Source organism: Poecilia formosa, unplaced genomic scaffold (assembly GCF_000485575.1).
Source record: "Poecilia formosa unplaced genomic scaffold, Poecilia_formosa-5.1.2 Scaffold306, whole genome shotgun sequence".
Classification (NCBI taxonomy): Eukaryota; Metazoa; Chordata; class Actinopteri; order Cyprinodontiformes; family Poeciliidae; genus Poecilia; species Poecilia formosa.
In genome coordinates, this window is record NW_006800245.1 from 175,661 (window position 1) to 197,690 (window position 22,030).

Here is a 22,030-nt window from a genome sequence, read left to right on the forward strand (position 1 = left end):
TCGCTTTCTCAGCCAACCTGTTTATTCTCATCCTGTTTGACATGAGAGACCCACTGAGATGTGTTTGATGGGAACCCAGAGTTTAGGAAAAAAAGTTCTGTTGTAGTGCTTTTTTTTTTTTTTTTTTTTAAGCAGCTCAACTCTGAAAAGTTTGGCTTATGAGCAACAAGCCACAGAATGAGGTCTGGGCGGCATTTTTGCTGAATGCCAGATGGAAATTTTCTTGCAGATAGGATGAAACTGACTAATTACACCAGTACAGAAAGAAGAGAGGGATGGAAAGAAAAGCTGGTCTTCTTCCATTTGTGAATAATTCGCATCTCGCATAAAACTGGACCGCAAAGCATTCCACACATGTGCGAATGCATAAGCGCGCAGAGGGAGCAGCACACACACGCTCAGGCTTTTTTTAATTACAAGTGCATTGTGGAAACAATGAAAATTAAGTGCAGCACAGGCCCTAAACCACAAATATTTAAACAACAAATGATTCAACTTATTTACGTCATTCCCTGTTCCTCTAAGCTGCTCAGCGGGCTTTGAAATAAAATCGCACCAGATTGAATCAAGGAGGCCCACTGAATTGAGACAAATAAAAAACAGACAGGGCGTTCGAAAACAAAAGAACTCCGTGTACCTTTTGACGGAGCCGAGGTTCATGAGAGCACGAACATCTGCATGCGTTTAGGTGAGCGAGCCCCCTCCCCGTTTACCCCCTCTGCCTCTCAGAGTAATCACAGCGCCAGGGCCTGTTGTGGTTCTGCTTAAGAGTCTCAAAGACTGATTACTGTGGACTTCAGAGGACGACACGTCAGGACGTAATCTGGTCGTGACCTTCGCAGCTAAATGGGAGGCAGCCTGATAAGTCTCGGAGGTCAAGGCCCGGATGGCCACCAAGCACCCCTGGGAGACGAGGAAGGAGGAAGGAGATAGGGGAAGGAGGGAAGGGAAGTTCAGAGGAACAAAGTCGAGAAAGGAGCAAGGCTGATAAGAGAAGGGCAGAGGAGGATGCTAGTTAGGAGACGGGACCAATCTGTTGGCGTTTTCAGACGTATGGCGCTCGGTGGAAAGCCTGGGAGAAATGGAAACTGGTTTTTTTTTTGTTGTTGTTGTTGTTGTTGTTGTTTTCTGTCATAAACAAGAAAACCCAAAATCATAAAGCACACATTCTTGAAACAAAATGAAAGAAAACGTGTATTTATATACACAAAACTCACAGCATCCTTCTTTTGTGGTTTCCTCAGACAAGTTGTTGTTTTCCTTCTGATCTGGAAGCTTTTATCCCCTCCCTTTTATCCTGCAGTCCCCCCTAATGAAGGCCAGTATGTAAGGACTCGGAGGAACATCAAAAACAGCCATTGATTCCTCCCTTCCTCATTTCCCATAAGATGGCAGAGCAAACTGTTCACAGCTGAATTAAAGACATGAGCTTCCAGAGGTGGACCGATCATGCGTTTTTCTGGCCAAATAATCGTCATGTCTGCCATTCTTTGATATCTGAGCTGATGATTTAGATTTTAACTGACACAGATTTTTTTTTCTTTCTTTTACAGATCATAACATATAAATGAGGGGTGAAAACATGCTGTAGGTGTTTTGACATAGGCAGTGATTTTGAATCCAACAGAAAATGAAGGATTATTCATCAACTTTTATTTGGTTTTCATTAAATTGCTGCATTAAAGATGGAGGGATTCTCTGCAAAAGTAGGAGATGCAGAAGTTGTCTTTGCTCGCCACACACTATTTTAAGGGGGCCGACAGGGTTTGTTTCAAACACATGTTGTCCCCATACCAATAGCACCAGCCCCACCTCTGTGCTCATTACATCCATTGGTGGAGCTAATGAGAAAGCAGCCTGTACCTAACCGCAGTCTGCAGCTCACCATCTAAACACATCTCCCTCCACATCGCCCACGGTGTCGGGATCAAATCTGCCCTCCACATGTGCAATTAACTGCTTTCTGGCATTGAGCAGCTTTCATTTTTTTCACTATCAGATCACAACCGACTCTTTAGGACGCAAATCTCTCTCCTACAACAAAAGGGTTGTTTTATGTTGGGTTTTTTTTTTTCTTTTCTTAACAGATGTGTATGGTTAAAATCATTGCTAACAGTGATGTGAAAGAAACATTTTAAATCTGCACATGTTAAGGGAGATACTTCAAGAAAAGCATTAGGTATTGGATCCCCATTGTCTTATGTTTTTTTTAAGCATTGGAAATATGCAGTGACAGCATTCTGTGTCAACAATCTGCCTCTCCGACGCCTCGACATAAGAGAGAGAAAGAAAGGTGAGTGATGTTTGTTCCTGTTTAATGCCGCCGTTCTGCAAGCTTCCCTAAAGCCTCAGTCTTCTGCCAGACTTTTATGTGGGATAGGGTAACCAGGGGAAGCTTTCATAGCTCCCTACCAGGTGACATCAGACATCCCCCAGCAGTCTGTCCTCCCAGCTCTCCTCCGCCACCCCCTTCCCTGCCTACCACCCATCCTCCCTCTGGAAAACACTGCACATCTTTGTTCTCACATCTCCCCCTCTGGTCCACCCCCTAAAAATAAGTGCACACACTTCTTTAGGGCCACGCTCCAGACCTTATGATGCAACTTGAAAATTGTGCTTTTAAAAACAGCGAAGGCTAACATTAATATTGTTTACACAGCTCCTCTTCCCTCGGGTAAGGAAATATGGCAGCTCGATCGGATGTCTTAACGCGTGTCGAAGTACAAACACATGCTGGAAAGACACGAAAACAGGATCCGACCTTCTTCTGTGTGGTGTTTTGAATTTTGTGGTGTCTTTTTTTCCCCCTGCTTGGTTTTGAGCATGGGTAAAGGTTGCTCTTCATTTATTTTGTCAAAATATATCGGCACGATTTTATTTTTCTAGGAAAACCAGGTCAACAATCTAAGCTCCCTGTTGCATTTGATGTTAAAGGGAGCATTGGGAGGTAAATGCTAAGAAGCTATTAGTGGGAGTTTTCTTACATTTCAGAGGGCGCCACCGGAAAAGGCTTCAAGACCACCAGCCAGCAGACCAGCATTCCTTCTCAACCCCAATATTAACTGGAAATTATTGTGGCGTTCCTTGTGAAGAAAAATCAGAACCTCAAATGTTATTACTACAAAGAAAGGAAAACCCGTTCGTAAACAAGCGTCATTTTCTTGTGCATTCCTGAGATTGAAACTGGAGAGGGAAGGGGGCCATTGAGAAATGAAAGCCCTCCGTTCCAGCTGAAACCAACCTGGCCTCGACTCAAAACCAGATGTGAGCGGTTCTGCTGGAAAGAGGCAGAGCAAACGAGAAGGAGATGATGGGTGGATGGAGGGGGAAGGGGCCATTGCCTAAAATATTTTGGGCTCTGAAGCAAGAAGAGTAGACGAACAACTCGTGGCAACTTCTGCCTCTTCCCCAGCAAGAGAGCTAAAGTACAAACTGCTTACGTTACAACCAAAACCCCATCCTCTCTGTCATTTTTCTATCTCTGTCCGTCTGTGGTGTAGTTTTCATATTTTTGGCTTAAAAGTTCCTTACTTTTTGTGGACAAAGATGCTTGGGATTTTCAGATGATCTCTGGAAACAGCAAGAACTGAATGTACCTGGTCATTTACAGTATTAGTATTCCAAATTTTAAAATATTAGCATAACATGTAATACTGTGGTGTGTGGTACTGGCTGGTTTTCAGCTTGAACGGTGAATGCTCGGTCAAGATTTTTAATCTTTCTATTTTGTAACTTTAATGTAAAGATTCCACAATGTGACTTGTTTTTTTTAACACTGAGTTGTTTGACAATAAAGTCACAAAAAGCACAAATTTACATATATGCATCTATTACCAAGTCATGTCCATCACATCAGGGATTTATTCATTATGTTACCAGGTTTGTTCTAATGAGATGAAAGACTGAGTTTACACAGAAGCAACGCAGTTCCGTTACAAAGAGAGTTGGACTTCAGCAGACAACAGGAAGGCTGAAAATATTTTAAAATGGTTTCATCTTTTTGAGTTTTTAACCCGTTTGTCTTGGAACACATTGAGTCTGAAAACCTCTGGGTATGATACGGTACAGCAGGTTCTATTCTACAGGAAATAAGCATAGAGTCAGCAAACCTCTGCAACTCAAGTTAAAAAAAAAAAAAAACAAGATGGATCTAGCTTACCTGAACGGTTAAAACATTAAACTAACAAGTAGCCAACATGCCTAGCTTTTATATATAAACAATCCGAAATGTCCTCCATTTGTTTAAACAGGTGGCTTGCTCACATTTTGATTTTTAAAATAAAAAAAAACTACATAAATTGGAGTTTCAGATTGGACAAATAAAATTCAATCGGATGTGTATCTGACCTTTTATACCTGTGGACAGGAGGTCACTCCAGAAGGCCGTCTGTGTCACGCAGCAGATGCTGCCCAGACATGGCCGCCTTTTCGGGACTCTTTCAGGAAGCTCTCTAAGGTCAAACAGGAGGCAGAACCTCTCCCTTGGCAGAACATGAATCACTAAAACGAAGCCTCTACAGTCCTACTATAACAACAGCTGTGGTGAGAGACGAACATGCTTGCCTGTCTATGTAAGAGCAGCGTGCACGCCGCTAAAAGTCAGCCGCTCCCCTTCAGTCAGGGGAGGAGTGAGCCTCCTCTTCACTCTTTGTCCCGTCACTGATCTTTCTTCCACTTTGATTGTGACCTCCCGAAAGCCCTAAACAAAGATTAGCATCACTGGCTGACAGCCTTGCATCTGTCACCACTGCTGTAATCAGCCTGCCTTCATTAAAATGAGCTTTGATAGGAGCCTGATGTAATGGAGCATAGCACCGTGCCCTCAGATGTCTCACATTCAGCTACCGTAGGAATCATGCCCTTCATACCAATGACTCCACAAAACTCACCAGTCTAGATGAGGCAAATGTATGAAGCGATGGCAGCATGAAAGATCACTCACATATTTCATCAACTGATATAAAAAGGAAGCCGTGGCTGCCTTTGCTGTATTAATTTTAAAAAAAATGGCTTCACTGAGAATACACCTAAATCTTTGATGCATTTTATGAAGTACTCGTACAAAAGACTGACAGATTTATTAACGTCACTTCAGAGGCTAAATTATATTGAAATAACTCAGGTATGTTCCAGCTTACTGAATGCTAATGCTACAGCAACAAACAAATCTGCTAAATATGCATTATTTTTGGAAATGGATGAGATTGGATGGTTGTTGCACATTTGGTGGCAACAACTGCCACCAAGTGTTTTGTGTGATAGCTAGCAGTGAGTGTTTGACATCGCTGTGGAGGTCTTTTGGCTCACTTCTTTCCTAAGTTGTTTTAATTGAACCACAGCGGAGGGCATTTGGAGCATAAAGGACCTGTTTAAGGTCAGACTGTGCCATCTCAGTTGGATTTAAGCATCGACTTTGACAAGGCCACTTCAAGACTTTCATTTTTTTTCTTTGTAAGCCCTTCAGGGGTGAACGTGCTGGTCTGCTTTGGCTCATGCATAACCCAAGTGACCTTTAGCTTTACACAGTGATGGCTGGAAGGTTTTTTTTTTGTTTGTTTGTTTTTTCAGAACTTTCCAATTTCGAGCAGAAGTCATGCTTCCACTGATTAGAGTAAGTCATCCAGATCTGGAAGCGCCAAAGCACCCTCCGCCATCTGTGATGTTCTTGTACTGAAGTGCTGTTTCAGCTTCACATCAGATGTAATATGATGTGCACCTTAAAAAAAACTTGAGTTTTGTCTTGCTTCACCAGTTCCCATAATATTTTCCCAACATTTTAGGGATAATCAAGGTGTTCTTTTTTTTTGGCAATGTGAGATTGGCCTTTGTGGGTTTTTTTTTTGTTTTGTTTTGTTTTATTGGCCAGTTTTCAAGTTGGAGCTCTTCCATGGATGTCATTTTTGCCAAGGCTCTTTCTTTATTGTTGAATCTGAATCACTGATTTTAATGTCAACCTTCTGGAAGACTTGTTAATCCACTCTTGGTATAATTTCAGTAGGCCATGCTCTCTGGAATGTGATTGGCTCTTACTGTGGTTTGGTGGAGACCCTAAGCCACAGAAATGTCCCTTTCTAGACCGATATGTGTCAATTACTTAGTTCCTCATCTGCTTTTGCAACAAGACGTGTTATTTTTGAAATATTAATGTCTTCAGACAGGTTCTTTTTAGGTGATTTCTTCATTCTTCAAATCTGGTATTAATCGGGTATGGGAGTGGCTAGTGAAAGTGAACAAAAAACAGTGGCTATTTAGAGTTAATTGATAATTCAACAAGGGGGGCAATAGTAGTTCCAAATAGGTTCAGGTTGGTTTGAATATATTTTGTCTTTCAATAAATGAAATCATCTTTTGAAAAATGCTTATCTTTGTCATTTAAATGAAAAAAAAAATGTTTTAACAATGCAAATACTCTACACACATTTATACATTTATTTATTTTTTCTGCGATAAAACTCTTTTACAGCACCGCACAACAGGGATTCATCAAAACCAAACAAAAGATGCATGCCCAACCAACCGTGAGCGCACTCACAACCTGACAGCAAGAAAAGAGGTGAGTGGCACAAGCTGATGGCATATCGAAGCCCGCATTGGGACCCAAAAAGGATGTCCCTCTGTTTCTGGCCTCCACGTGAAATTCTGTGAGCCTCCCGGCTCTCAGTGGCAGCCAATGGGGAGTGCGGCCGGGCCGATAAAGCTGAGGGGATTTGTTCCACATTCCACAGGCCCTTTAAACAACATAGGGGATGCCAGGTTGCCAGGCTGTGGGTGAGGTGGCTATAACCCAATCCTGTTACGGTCCAAAAGTAGTTACTTTCCGCACACATCCGTCTGAGAAATGAAAGAGATCAGATCCCACGTTGGCAGAGGTTTAGCATAAACCAACAGTTTGAACTGTCACGGTCAACAGGCTTGATAAACACTGCTTTGTCTACTTCCATAACGTATAAACCATTTCAACGCGTCGCTCTCACCCGTTAGACCGCTTTTTTCTCTCGGCTGTCGTCAGTATCGGGTTTCCAGCTGCCCGTCGAGCATCGCGATGTCAGTTGTAATTGTTCTCACCTGTGAGATAAGCCCTGACACCACAGTTTTCACCACTCATTTTGTTGGGCTGCGAGAGATTCGAGTCAGAGCTTTGAAAAGCAGCCGTGGCGGATCATAGGGGCGAGGCCCCGCGGTCGGAGGTTGGAGGGAGCTAGAGGCGTTACACAGCTCCTGTGGGTGACTGAGAAATGTAAACAAACCATGTTGGGGAAGGACAGCTGCACGTCAGCGTGGAAGAGTGGCGACAAGTCTTAGAATTTATAAGCGGTGCCATTTTAACCCAGGTACCCGCGTAATACTAAATGACAGGGTCAAGTGAGGCTGCTCTTTTGTATATGTTAGAGAAAGTTTAATAGAGAATCTGTTTTCAATAATGTTCTTTTGAGATTTTTTTTTTTTACTCTTTTATTTGTAACAAGTGGTTAGTTTCCTCTCTGACCTAGAAATCCTGGGTATTTATGGAAATGTTGTGAAGGCATAGACATTTCCTCACTAATATTTTGGTATTACAAGGGCTGTGCATGTTATTCTCTATTAATAACATTCAATAGTAATAGACTAACTACTTTTAGTCATTCATATACACTGATGATGGCAAGCTACTGGTTGTAGCCATAGCTGCTCTGGGGTACACTGATAGAGGTGAGGCTGCCACCAGGCTGGCATCACCAGGCCCTTTGATTACTACCCAGCAGGCAAGGTGCGTCAAGTGTCAGAACTCCCACCGTCGCCACCATCGTCCCTAACAAAACAACCATATGCACATTCATGTAAGGGCTATTTAGGGAGTCCACTTAAGCTAACATGCATATTTCAACTATGGGAGAATGCCGGAGTATCCAGAGATAATTCACACATTCACAGGGAGAAAATACTAGCTCCATGTCGAAAGGCCATGGCAAGGAACCTTCAACAGAGCAAATGACTGCAACACCTAGCAGCCCAGCTATTTATGCATCTTGTTAATTCAAAATATAAAATTGGGTATATTACAAAATCAACTTGTGAGCTTTGTTGTAATGTTATCCCCTCAACGAAAGCATGGTTAGAATGTTTAAAGTGTTTAGTGCAGAGGTGTCCCTCTTAGCAGACGTTCAGGGAATCTAAAAAAACCATCAAGTGGACATGAACTCTTGAGATGTTATTCAGATGGAGAGAGAATCATCAGATTGTGATTTTACAAAACTAAAAAGAGACATCCATTGTTATAAATGTTTCAATAAAATGCTTTTTTTTTTTTTTTAGCTCTGCTCACAGACTCAGGATCTGTTTGGAGCTGTAGGTTCTACTCCTGGAATAAATGTCTGGATTGAGACAGCCTCATCGAATGTTATGACACTATAAACTGTTTAAGTGCAAAAAATGCCTAAATACATGAAGTCGTCTTAAGGCAACAATATCAACAAAACCTCAAAATCACTCTAAGATGTGCGGATGCAAACAATCCCAGTTTGCTTTTTGTGTTTGTTCAGCTAACTAACAAACCACAACTATGGCTGTTGTTAGGGGCTTAGGAATGGTTTGTAATTTTAAAAATACATGAGCTTTTGTTGCATCATTGCAAAAAAACAAAACAAAACAAAAAACACTGGGATAAGAACTGCCTAACAACTTGGTATTTCCCTTCCAAGAAAACATACCAACATACCAATTTGTCACATGTGACTGACACACTGACCGTTTCAGTCACATGTGGTGAAATGTGACTGAAACATGATTGAAAATTCATGAGGTTATAAGTTGAATTTCGATTCATTATTTGGCCAACATGAATAATTGATTATTGTTTAGCACTCACTCATATGTTGGGTTGCTAAAACGGTGTCATCTGCCTGTGTGTGTGAGTGAGTTTGGTAACACTTTATTTGAAGGAGTGTGCATAAGTCTGGCATAACACCATCATAAACATGACATACCAGCTGTTATGAACATGAAAAGAGTCTACATGGATGTCTATGACTGTTGTCATGAAGGGTCATTCGGTAAATAATGACACTTTTAGTGCAAAACTGAAGCTTTTAATGGACTTTCAGTGCAACTTTTACTACAACTTTGCATTAAAAGTGTCATTTACCGAATGACAATTCATGACAACAGTCATGAACATTCATGAAGACTCCTTCGTGTTCATAACAGATGTTATGTCATGTTGATGACAGTGTCACGTCAGTCTTATGCACACCCCTTCAAATAAAGTGTTACCATAAGCTTTAGTCTCCTCACTTTGAAACATACCCATGTTACTGAAAGATCTCAGACTGATTTCCCCAGCATGTTTTAAAACAAGAGAGGGACATATTCAGGTTTAAAACCACAACTCTCCATTCCACCAGTTACTGCTCCCTATGGATGGCCAACCTGCGGAAGTGCAGATGCATATAAGTAACCACAAAAAGGGGAGCTTATAGAGCCAAAACCAATGAGCCACCAATGTAGCATGAACTCTCAACACATTCGTCTAAGAGTTATGTTGGAGAAACAGAGATGAATGACTCTTATAGTGTACTATTATTGAATCGAACCCTTAACGAGATTCAGGGCTGCAGAACAGAAGAAGCCAAAATACACAGTGCAGTTCAGTAGGATGCAGCACATAAAGGAAGCAGAGCCTCTAATAACTCATCTGCTATAGCCTAACTATGACCAGCAATGTCTGCCAAAACCTCAGGTCCCCAGACACCGCTTGTTTGCATAAATGGTACTGCTCCTCTATATTACGAAGAATTTGAGGCTTGTGGCCATCCTGTTCGGGGTAAAAATGTCTTGGCTTCCTAGACTGTGGCATAGTTTTTGACACTGAATATCTAGACTCTGGCATAAAGAGGGAAAAAAAAGCTGTGTCTGCCTGTTCAAAGCGTCTGCATACCTTTAATCTCCTTTCTCTCTTTGCTGTTGTGTAACTCTCCCTGACAAGTCAGGTACTTCTGTCTCCTCCAGCCAACAGGCGTTGTCAGTCTCGGAGACCACGAGAATTCCTAACACTGGAAGAACAGGCTTAATTCCAGGCTGTGAAGTTCCTCACACGCCTGGAACTGGACAGCAGGTCATCACAGGGTCAACACCAAGTGTTTTCCTGAGGATTCCTAAAAATACACCCCCGCTGTGCTCAGGAAGCAGAGGAGACTTCACGTTTTTTTTAACTAATGCGAAGGCAGCCAGGATATGTAAGATGGAGCATGCTACGGTGTTTTATGTGCAACCTCCCATGAAAGGGGGACAGAGTTAAAAGCTGAAGAGGAACAGATGAGATGGAGGGTAAAATGCATGTAACTACTTGAAGCCTTACAATATTCACAAAAGAAGTGAGGACATGAGTGTGAAGCCGTGGATGCGATAAATTACTTCAGAAATTGTGGCAAGTGAAAAATCTTTAAATGTTTATAATGCAAAACATTACATTTACTTTACAGGTGCAACACTACACGTGATTTTTGTTCTAAAACTTTTCATTCAAAAAGACACCATTGTGACATTGTGTTCAGTGAAAACTTATTTGTACCTTGCTAATATGTTAATGAGAAAGGCCATTTTATAGATTTTTTTTTTTTTGCAAATTCAGAAGTTTTCTCTTTTTTTTTTTTCTTTGTCATTGGTATAATTGTCTTTTAAACTTTATAATTTGTGTGAAATGCTACAAGTTTTCTTCCACAACCTTTTGACAATAGCTTGCTAGAATTTTGCCTCCTTTCTCCTAACAAAACTGGCGTAGACGAGCCAGGCTTGCAGGCCTTCTAGTTCACACAAGCACCTTTTCTGCTTTGCCCACAAATGTTCTATGGGACTGAGGATCAGAACTTTGAGATCCTGCAGAACATTGACTTTATTGTCCTTACATCACTTTGTTCCTAATTTAGAATTATAAGAGAGGTTATTGTCCATCTGGAAGACCCATTTGTACCCAAGCTTTAACTTCCTAGCTGATGTCTTGAGATGTTGCTTCATTATTTCCACATGGTGTTCTTTCCTTTTGGTTCCATCTGTTTTTAGGAAGTGCAGCGATCCCTCAAGAAGCTAAATATCCCCACAATTTGCTGCTGCCTCCCCAAGTACTTCTGACGTGGGATGGGATTTTCAGATTTGCAAGATATCTTCTCCAAATATGAAGTTGGTCATTATGACCAAACACTTAACTGTTGGTTTCATAGGAAATGTCTGCAAAAATACAGTTTTGTCCCTAAAAAAAAATCATGCTTTTGGGGGTTTTGACTTCTTCCAGTCTGAATGACATTTCAACACATAAAGGTACAGGTTTGATGACGGAAATCTTCAACCAACTTCAGCCATCATCTGTGTCTCCACATTCATCTCTGGGACAAAGAATCATATCTTTCCTAAACATTACGACGGAGGAACACTCTCATGGTGTTTAGTCCTGAGTAAAATTGTTCGAATATATAAAGGTGGCATCAGGAAATGATTCGTAAAGATTAACTAGACCCGTGAAAGTCCACAGTTCTCTTCCTCATATGGCTGACTGGCTGATTTTTATGTTTTCCTATGATATCACACAAGGAAGTAGTGTTTGAGATTTGGCCTTAAAATATATGCCTCCATTTAACTCAAAATGTTTAACTTAATCTATTGCAGGCTTACAAAAGCCATTAAATCACCTTCTGGGCTTTTCCAAAAGAGCTTAAAGACATCGTTATCAAAGCGTACGTAAACTTCTGAATTTGAAGAAAGTAATAAAAGTCACTGAGAAAAGAAAAATCTACGTGCTTGTTCTCTTCAGATCGAGGCTCAAATGTGAGCACTTCAGGAAAGCTGACAGACTAGCTGCATATCTGAAACACTGCTCCCCAGTGTGAAATTCTGAAACGTAATTCATCCATGGCGCAAGCAGGATCAAAAGGCTACGGCGCGGAGGGAACCGCAGCCCAGCCCAGCCCCACCTCCACCTCCAGTTGCAGTTCATGTTTTTTTTTTTGTTTTTTTTTTTGCAGCAAAGCAAGCAGCAAAACGGTTGCTTTGGCAGCCATAATTATGGAAACCAAGTCTACAAGTCTGGGAAAGAGTCCAGGCTTAAACACGGGTTGCAATACATTTGCGTCGGTTTCCTTCTGCACCCTATCTTATCTCTCGCGCAGAGCAAAAAAGCCTGGCAGAGCCCATTCAGAGAGTCTCTGAGCGCTCCACTTGGGGGGACCCTTGACATCTGATAAGAAGTTATTGAAAGAAGATTTAGGGATCAAAAAAAAAAGAAGAGAGTGCTGATGTGCAGTAAGACCTTTCAGTGTTATGAGATAATCAGGTGCCACCAGGAGTTCTCAAAGCAAAGCATGTGACAGTGGGGGTAAAAGTTCAAATACTCTGATACACTGGCACCTTTGAAGCGATAGGATCAGCCAGGCCCCTATCAACACAAAGAAGTGGGTGCTGGTTATAAAGGAAAATCTTGCTGAGCAGCAATACAAGTGAATTTTGCTGTCGCTATGAGAAAGTTTCAAGCTCGCTCAGGGTTTTTGTTTATTTTAAGCCTTTTCTCCATAGTAGTCATCTTCTCTGCAATATGATAATAGAATGGCAAGCTTTAAAAGACCAGGTCCTTATTGTGATGTATCTCCTGCAACCATATGGTGTCTCTGAAAGGCTCCCAGTGAGGTGGGGAGGGGGGGCATCTCAAGGAGAGGCGCTGTTTATTTGAAATGAGCCTTTAGGTAAACATGTTACACAGCACACAGGGCCAGGTCAGCTTTTTGAAGTGGATGGGGCTCAGGAAAGAAATGGGAGGGTGGAAGAAAAGAGGGCTGCTTTGAGAGGAAATGAGAACAGAGGCCTCTTTCAGGAACGTTTCATCCTCTCCCTCCCTTCCTGTCACATATAGAAAGAACACAAAAGGTGTTGGGCTATGAAATCATCACAGATTATCAGAACAATTTTCTTTTCTTCTGAGTACAGATCATTAAATCATTAAAATTTTCCTGCAGCTCACCATGCATGACAAAAAAAATACCCACTTCCGCCGCAGTGGAAACCCATTGAAGGTTTTGATGGAGAGAACAGGTTTGTGTAACAAAAGCAAGGCTTTTTATTTGCAGCCGTACCCAAGCTGTGGGGAATTGTTTTGTGCCTGAGGAAGTCCCAGTCTGCGCTGTCTGCAGAAGTCGAGGTCCAAACTTTGAAGCACCTAGCAGTGTGTTTCAGCAGCTAACCACTTTCAGATGTGACTGTATCGTTTTATGAGCTGAGTAACAGCGATACCTACACATGTGCGGCGCTTGGGGTCCCAAAGAGGGAAAGGATCTGCTCAGAGCAGAACAGAGAGGCGAACTCCTCAGGGGTCTGGGTTTGGTTGAGTTTGATATATCTCTCAAGAAATGGCATTCTGCATATGAAAACGGAGAGCTGGAAGATGGATCTTGGGGGAAATCTTTTCACTTGTGAACACATTTCTGTCAGGATTTCCAATTCTTTTGAGCTTCTCTTTGCAATCAGAACGAGACCGTTTGAATAAGCCTTTTATGGTAATGCTGACTATACATTGCAAGAGTGTGTAAGAATGAGTGTAAATGAGTGTAAAGCTTGCATAGTACAGCAGATGCGAGGAAGAAGTTGAAAACAAGACAAAAACTTTGCACAAACAGAAAAGTATAACAGATTTGACTCAGAAAACTCACAAAAACAGGATCTCTCCACAGGCACCCTGCGGCTAACCTTTTGTTTTCAGCCTACAGGAAGCTGTTATCTGTAGTATGTGTCATACTTTAATAATATCCACTGTGGTATTTTTTTTTTCCACAAACTTATATACACTGATGATTTGATCATTAACAAAACTGGTTAATGAAGTATGGATATCCACAGCAGGACTTCACACCTTTCCTTTAAAATGTTCACTAAAAAAAAAAGAAAAAAAAAGGGAATTCTGCTTTGTTTTCATGTCATCTCTGGGAATATGCTGTAACGCATACAGCTCTTTGAAAAGCAGTATTCCCATCCCTTCCTCACCCTTTTTAAGTGCTAAAAAATGAGAGGGTTTTGGAGGGGCCTAGTTAAAGTCCCAAGGGAGGTGATATAGGAGGTAGTGTGGGTCTACTCCAAGCCCCTCCTAGATGGCCGAGCTCCTCACTCCATCTCAAAGTGAAAGCCGAGCCACCCTGTTTGTGTCTGGGATCTCGTTCTGTTGGTCAGGACCCAAACTTCATGAGCACCGGTGAGGATAGGAATGTAGACTGACCATTAAATTGAGAGTCTCACTTGATGGGCTCAGAACTCTTCACCACAATGAAACTGTGCAACTGCGGCCGCGATGGCACACCTGATCCTCCAACTGCCAGCCGGACTCCCCTCTAAGTAGCCAGGAACCAGCTGCAACCCCGGTCAGCCAGTCCAAAGTGCACCATTTCTCCCTGGTCCTTGTTTTTGCCTCTCAGACCACAGCGGTACCTATTAGATGCCTCAGGAGCCCCATAAGCCAGTCAGTGCAGTAGGACAACTTCTTCAGCTTAACGGGATCCCTTACTGCTGGTGTCCACCAACAGATTCAGGGACTGGCACCACAGACTTTACGACCACAGCTGAGGGCAGACAGACATTAGAGCGAGAGACACGGTCCATCCAGACTCCATGTCCTCAGCCTCCCCTAGAGGTGGGAGTTGAATACATCTCTGATCAGGGGAACACCGTGTTCGTCATCGACAATTCATTACAAGAAACATGAACGAAGAGAAAAAATAACAAACATACAAAATACAACTGGTTGCTCAAGTTGAGCTCTGATTAGTTGCCTCACGCCTGTTGTGATGTCACAAATGGGAAAGCGTACGTTTTTGTTTTGCTTTATGGCGACAGTGGATTTAATCTTTTATGAATTTAAAATGTACAATAAAATGAGGAAACAGAAAACAGAGTGAAATGTTAACGAGTGTTTAAATTGTTATTATGTTTAATTATACTAAAGTCTGACTTGTAGCTGTAAGCCGCCCTCTGATGCCACCGTGGGATGAAAAGGTTCAGTTTCTTCTGGTTGCATACTGTAATGTGTGCATTGGTCAACGTCTGACCCAACCTCAAGTTTCCACTTGCCGAATTCAATGGATCAGTCATGTGTAAAAGTGGAATCCCCGGCTCTCTTTGAGCAAACAAGCAAAACCTCAGGCTTTTTCAGTCCACAAAAATGTTAAAAATCAGCGTCTTGAAAGGCCAGCGTATCTACAATGTCTCGTCTGATCATGTTTAGTGGATTTAAAAGCTTCCTCTGTTGTTCCTTTGGCCTATATTAGGATTTATTCCCACTAATTATGAAGTTAAAATTAACACTGAACAAAGGCACAATACAATCCCACAACAAACAACCAACTATGACTGAAAAAACATTCTATTCCCCCAGCAGCTCTAAGGCTTGTGAAATAAAGTCCACTTGGAAAAGAACAGAGGTTTATATGGAAACATACCTGACACACTAAAAAGTAATAACCTTTAAGTCTCCTGGTGTTTTACTTGGCTTCGAGTGCACAAGATCAAACACAGACTTGAATCCAGCAGCCTTTGCCAAAAATGTCAGCGCAAAGCATTGGAGTCCAGCTTCAGGTATTTTCTTTCTCTTGGCAGGGAGCAAAAGGCAAAGACACAGGCCGGCGTTAACCCGTGATGGGGTTGCCTCGGACAGCCAGAGGCACGCTGACCCGGGTTGAGCGGGGATGAGAGCCACCTGCCATCGCAAGTGACCAAGCAGATTTGGGGCACGCAAGTGTCGCTGAGAGCATGGGACAGATTCCAGCCTGGAAGTTGAGCTATTCACATGTTAGTGCTTCAAGACTCGCTGTCATCCGCTCCTGTGAAGCTGCACAGAATCTCTCTGAAGTGCGCAAACAGACATCTCATAAATATCATGAAAGCAATGACAAGAAGTAAGTGACTTCAAAGCTGCGTTGATGGGGATGAGCTATCTCTAAAGGCAACAGCTTCATTTTCTGTGTCTGAAGATAGGCGCTGTAACAGTTCTAAATCTTGTATGGGTCCTTTTTTTTATTTTTTACCCCACTAATTAAATTCTGTTCTGGTTTGAAGTGCAGGAGGGGAAAAAAAAAACATCTATTTATTTCATTAAATCTAACAGCTTTGTGTGAACAAAGCTCTTCTATGGCATGACAGCTGCTGTGACATTATCATCAAACCAAAAGAGATTGTCAGAAAGCGATGTTGAGGCTGCCCAGGAGGATTGATGCTACATGTTTTATGACAGCCACATCAAGGCACAAATACATACTTTTATAAGCGCAACAACATGTGATGTTTAAAGCCAAATGATGCTTGTTTTCCAGACTACCTACTGGTCGGGACACACGAGACCATAACTCGAGTTGCACATGATTATCATTAGGGAATATAACACTCACACAGTCAAACTATCCACACCATAATCTGATTGCCTGGTAGCTTTAAATTGATTTGAAATTTTAAACTTTTTAAAGTTTTGAACAATGGCTCCAAAGTGAAGGAGCAAACCTTCAGTTCGGTATGACCGTGAAAATATGCTGACCCAGCTTAGCACATTATTTTCATATGGGTATAATTATTTATATTAAATCATTTAGGTGTGCGCCTTGTGTCAGGAACAGATAAATAAAATTAGCCAAGAACCGGTAAGACTTTCTCAAACTTTGGGTTAATATTGCACCATTTCAATGTATCACAGTATTTACATGAGTGAAAGATGTGCATGATTCAAATGTTCTTATTCTAAACAGAAACATAACAATCATCTTATTGACTGATAGTATAAGGTATTAAATATTAGGTATAATTGGCGCAATAATAAACTGAAGCAATAAATGTCACATAAACCGACAATAAATGTTGTAGTTTTTAAGTAACAGGAGTATGTTTAGATAAATCCCAACATTTAGTATCAAGCTGAATCAAATTTAAGAGCTGTATTTGTTTCTTAGGCACTGCAGCACACCACCTTCTCCATACTACTCAATCATCCAATCAATCTGAGATGACTTAATGACCTAACGTGGGTGTTTTAAAGTTCTAGAAAGTATCTAGAATACTGATACGGCTATGCAGATAACATGCACAGAAAGGTTTGCTTCGTCAAGACTAAAAAATGATCACCTACTTCGTGTGACTTACCATTAATAACCAAGACACTACCAAATAAAAATGGCCACAATACTTTTATCTCCCATTCTCAGTCAAACAATTTTTTTGTACTTAACTCATATATATGCAGTGATACAGCTTTAAATGATCAGTCTAAAACGTCAGGTCAGTCATGTGCCATTGCTCAGCTTTCAATGAAATATTAGAGAAAGCATCTGTGGCAATAGATTAGTTGATTCTGCCTTCTAATGACAAAAAGAAATACTAACTTTTTCATAATAAGGATTGCTTGGAGTGCTCATATTTTTTGCATCTGCTGGGTTGGAAACTCTCCACCATCATTGCATCACTGGTGTTGATTAAATAATTTACTCATTTCAGACAGACTAATTTATTTTTTCTTCTTCAGCCGCCAAAAGACAGTTACTGTAGAGGCCAAGGCCCAGGCCGGACAATAAAAGAAGTAGCCAACAGTGGCAGCTCTTTGAAATATCTCTGTTAGGAATTACATGACATTAAATTCCCTCTGAATATTTCTTTAATGCAGCCTAGATGACAGAATAGGTGTGTCTTTGAGATAAATTATGCTTTTTCTGGACAGAGTGATTCTAATCAAGTCAATACTTCCTATAAAAGCTGAAACAAAACTGATGATTACAGTTGACCTAAAAAATGGAATCAGATCTGAAGCTGAAAAGTCACTTTAACCTTTTCTACGAAGAACTTGATCTAATTTGAATCAAATCTCTGCCTTGCCAAAGAGATCATACCTTATAAACCATTCTCTGATATTTTTTAAACAAAACCAGAAGCTTCAATGTATTTATTAGGATTTTAGGTTATAGAACAACACAAATGTGTTTTGCAAATGTGTGTGAAGTGGAATGGAAATAATGAAAAGTTTGTGAAAAAAAAATGTTTTTAAAGTCTTAAAAGTGTACCATACATGTTCAACGCCCCTGCAAATACTTTACAGAAACAACTTTTGCTGCAATTACAGATGCAAATCTAAATTGTATGGCTGTGACTGTATGTCATTGCAGTCACAGCACAAATATAAATACTGCACACATAATCAGTGCGTTGGCATCTTGGCAGCTTTCCTGATTTATGCTCTTCTTGCCTGATCTCCAAAGCTTTTGGGTGTTGTTTCACAAAACTCTAAAATTCTCCACAACTTTATCCGTGATCTGACAGGTATATCAGATGTTGTTCCTTAAGATATTTGCTTACTAATATTTTCAGAGATTAAAAACCACAAGAGGAGTTTTTTTTTTCTTTTTTAAGTTGGGTGACTTTTGAAAGTATGTGCACTTGATTTGTTCAGGGGTGTCAGAGTAAAGGGGACATGTTTCAGGTTTATTTAAAAAGAAATTTGAAAACTATACATCAGTTTCCTTTCAATTCACAATTATGTACTGCAGTGTGCTTGTCTACTACATAAAATCCCATTAAAATACATTGAGGTCAGTGAAAAAAGTTCTAATGTATGGATACATGTGAAAGGCAATGTAGCTAACCCTTTCATAGCTTCTTTAACAGAGATTATTAGCAATGCTAACTAAACAGGAGTGACTTCAATACATTAGTATCTTTATGTGGCCATACAGGCTGGTACAACACGGAAGAGAGAAGTTCAGCACAATACAGAAAATCATGATTGCCATGATAAGATAAATTAAGAAATATTTTTCACTTTTAGCATTTTTTTTTATCTAGAAAGGTCCCAGTAATGACCATGTTTAAAGTATCCACAAAACCGTTTGGTACATCCTTGTTCTAGTAATCCCTTAAAAGTTCAGATGGATTGTTAACTATATTGGATGGTGAGCATTTTAATGAGCACTGGTCAGTCACAGTAAAAGAGAGTAAATTGCTTCAGAACCGTTCCAAAAGTACAAATATCCTCAGACAAAATAAACATTTAATCTTCTCCGAGGCTTCTAGCATCTATCTCCATTAGGGACGGGCCCCTGAACCCAGCCGGTTTTTCACTCAGACGTTTCGGACAGAGAAACCTGACCTTTTAAAGGCAATGCATGCTTGGAACAATTAAACGCAAGAAGAAAAAAAAACAGGGGGGTGGGGAGGGGAAGGGGGAGGCATGAACCATCTCACACCTTGCGACAGGTGTCAAACACAACCAGGAGATGTTGTACCCATAGGCAGACTGTCTGCAACAAAAGATCATAAGAGTGCTTCATTTGCATTCATTGAACCTGCAAACAAGGTGAGAGGAGGTTAATGGTCAGTGGATAATCTTAATGAGGCCATCATCCACCTACCTTTAAAACTATTAAATAAGAACATTTAAGAAAAAAAAAAAGACACCACCCTAACCCCAGTTCTAGTTTTATTCCCTCCGCTTTTCCTTCCATTTCCCCAACCACCCCCCCTTCTACCACAGCCCCTCTTCCCTGCTCCAGGATTTTGCTGTACAAACCAGAAACAGATGTCTGCTGGGGCCGTGCTGAAAGACCCCGCTGTTCTGGATGCCAGCCACATGCTTTTCATTCAGAGATGAAGGCTCACAGCTTGCCTTCTTGTGAAGCCAAATATAAAAAAAAAAGAAGAAGAAGTAAAAAAGGTGCAAAAAAAAAAACTCTCCAAATGCCTTCAAGTCTCTTCAAAAGCAGTACATATATGAGCACACCTTTTTGTCTCCTCTCCACCATGTATTGTTCCCTGCCTCAGCTAACAGCTTCTTTCCCATTTTTGGTGTTAGATGAGTCAAAAAGCAAAAATAAATAAATAAATTGAAATGTTGCTGACAAAAATATTTCATAAAAGAAGCCTTGAAGTACTTAAAGACCCACAAGATCGCATCCCATGCACGCATAACTACAAACTAAGAATGGTGATCACAGTTTTACACATACAGCAGTGTGCTGAGAAGTAGAAACACTATATCAGGTGCTGTAGTTTTCAAATTGTACAAATATCCCGGCCTCGGATGCAAATCGCACTCAGATAATTCAAAATTAGCGTGGCAACTAGAAGATATACCCAGAAAAAGCGCAGCAGTAAAAGTGTCCAAGCTAAACAGCTATTTGAACAGGATCACTGAAAGGGGATTTTATACGCAGGGAAAGTTTTATTCACAGGTTCCAAATGAATTCTAAAAAAAAACATTAGAGTACAATTAGTTTAGTGAGCTGCATGGGAACTATCCTCTTAAACTTAATTAAATCTTAAAGGTTAAGTAACGTGCAACTCTCTGTAAGTCAAAATAAATTAGCGTCTTTGAACTTTTGGCACATTATTAAATCCCTTCCTGATTTTTTTTTTAACTTGGAGGGAGATATAATTTGCCTTTCAAAGAGGAATAATGCAGGCCTTTGTTGTGGAACTTAAAATGTTGACACACTCCCACTTCGCCAGCCAACTCTTTGGGAAACTTGGGAACAAAAGGTGGTGCAGAAAGGATGAATTAACTTGTCAATATTTGGCTCCTTGAGTACGTTTGCTTTGGGTCACTGTTTTATTTTAAAGGGGAAACACTTTAAGGAGCAGGCTGTATGTTTTAGTGAAGTTCTGTAATCTCTCTTGGTGTAAATCCAGACTAGGTTGTCCAACAGACTGAAGCTAAACTAAACAGGTTTTCTGAGAGGGACCAATACAAGACTTGCATCATCTTAAAACCAGTGCATTCAGGAAAACACAAATTCCTGTTGTTTTTCTCTACCTTTGAGAAACCTTAGTTTTACTTTCTAGCATAAGCCTAAAAACGGTTCCTTTGAAAAATAGCCTTGCATCAAATATTTTTACCTACTATAGATGTGAAAATTGCTATATATTTTCTTATTAATACATAGGGCCTAATCGTTCCTGTCATATCTCAAAAAAGTGTCATAAAATCAAAAAAATGTTACACTTAGATATTTCTGACGCTTGTAATGCATCAGTTTCCTTTTAACTACTTCAAAATAAAAACTCAGAAGGTCAGCTTCTTAATAGCCACTAATATAGCATTGCATACCATGAATATGTACAATGTTAACCTTCCGCTGCGTTGAGGATTTCTTCATTTCTATTCTCTGCGATGACATATGTCTACAACAGTGAAGGAATCCATTACTTACAAAGACCTTCACAAGACCTAGCTTTAAAAAAAATCCTCAACTATCCCTTTAAACCTTAACATAGATTTTTCCTTCACAAGTGAGAAGCGGTTTTGTGTATTCACTGACTTTCCACGGCATTTTTATGCTTTCCATTTCATCTGTGGAGCTTTGACATTACACCAGGTGTGTGAGCAGGTTAAAGTCATGTCGAACACCTGCACAGAGGTGTCAAAAGCCAAATGACTGTAGCCAGAGTGAGTCAAGTTATCCTGCTAAATCCCACAGGCTTTGTCTCCTTAAACCAAACTTTAAGAAGACAGTGGGATCACACGGAGAGGGAAGCCTTCCAGCTACAATCTTGAATCATGGTTTGCAGTAATATCAATATTTAAACAGCTCTTTCAGTCCTTTGATCTTTTGTTATTTCTTCTTACAGCACAGAGTCACGATCTCCTAGATGAAAATTATTGCTTTATTTGGAAGATTTACGGACATATCGGTCGCACGGATGCTTTTTTTTTTTTTTTTTCCGCCTCTGTCACTCCTGCACTCTGTCATCCAGCCCATCCCCCAAATAAGGGCGAGAGGGGGAGTTTCGAGAAGTTAGCAGTGAGGGTTCGGAGCCTCTACTGTTATCAGAGCCCTTTTATAACTCCCAGTTCTCTCTTTGAAGTCAAAGCCAGACAACTCAGGAATCCTGCTCACCCCCCTATTTGACAATGAGAACTAGGGGGATGGTCAGAGCTAGACCATGTGTTTGGCCAGTCTTCTCCCACATTTATAATCATCAGTGATTTTAACTCTCATTTTTTTATGAGAGCCATGTGCTGTAACACACAGGAGAAGAAAATATGCCTGAAAAAAAAAGG

General features: G+C 40.7%; 1 protein-coding gene across 2 annotated transcripts in view; it reads right to left on the minus strand.

Annotated features, from left to right (window-relative positions):
* Window positions 1-22,030, minus strand: part of nkd2b (NKD inhibitor of WNT signaling pathway 2b) — a 29,883-nt gene that overhangs the window by 4,966 nt on the left and 2,887 nt on the right. The window lies entirely within an intron of this gene.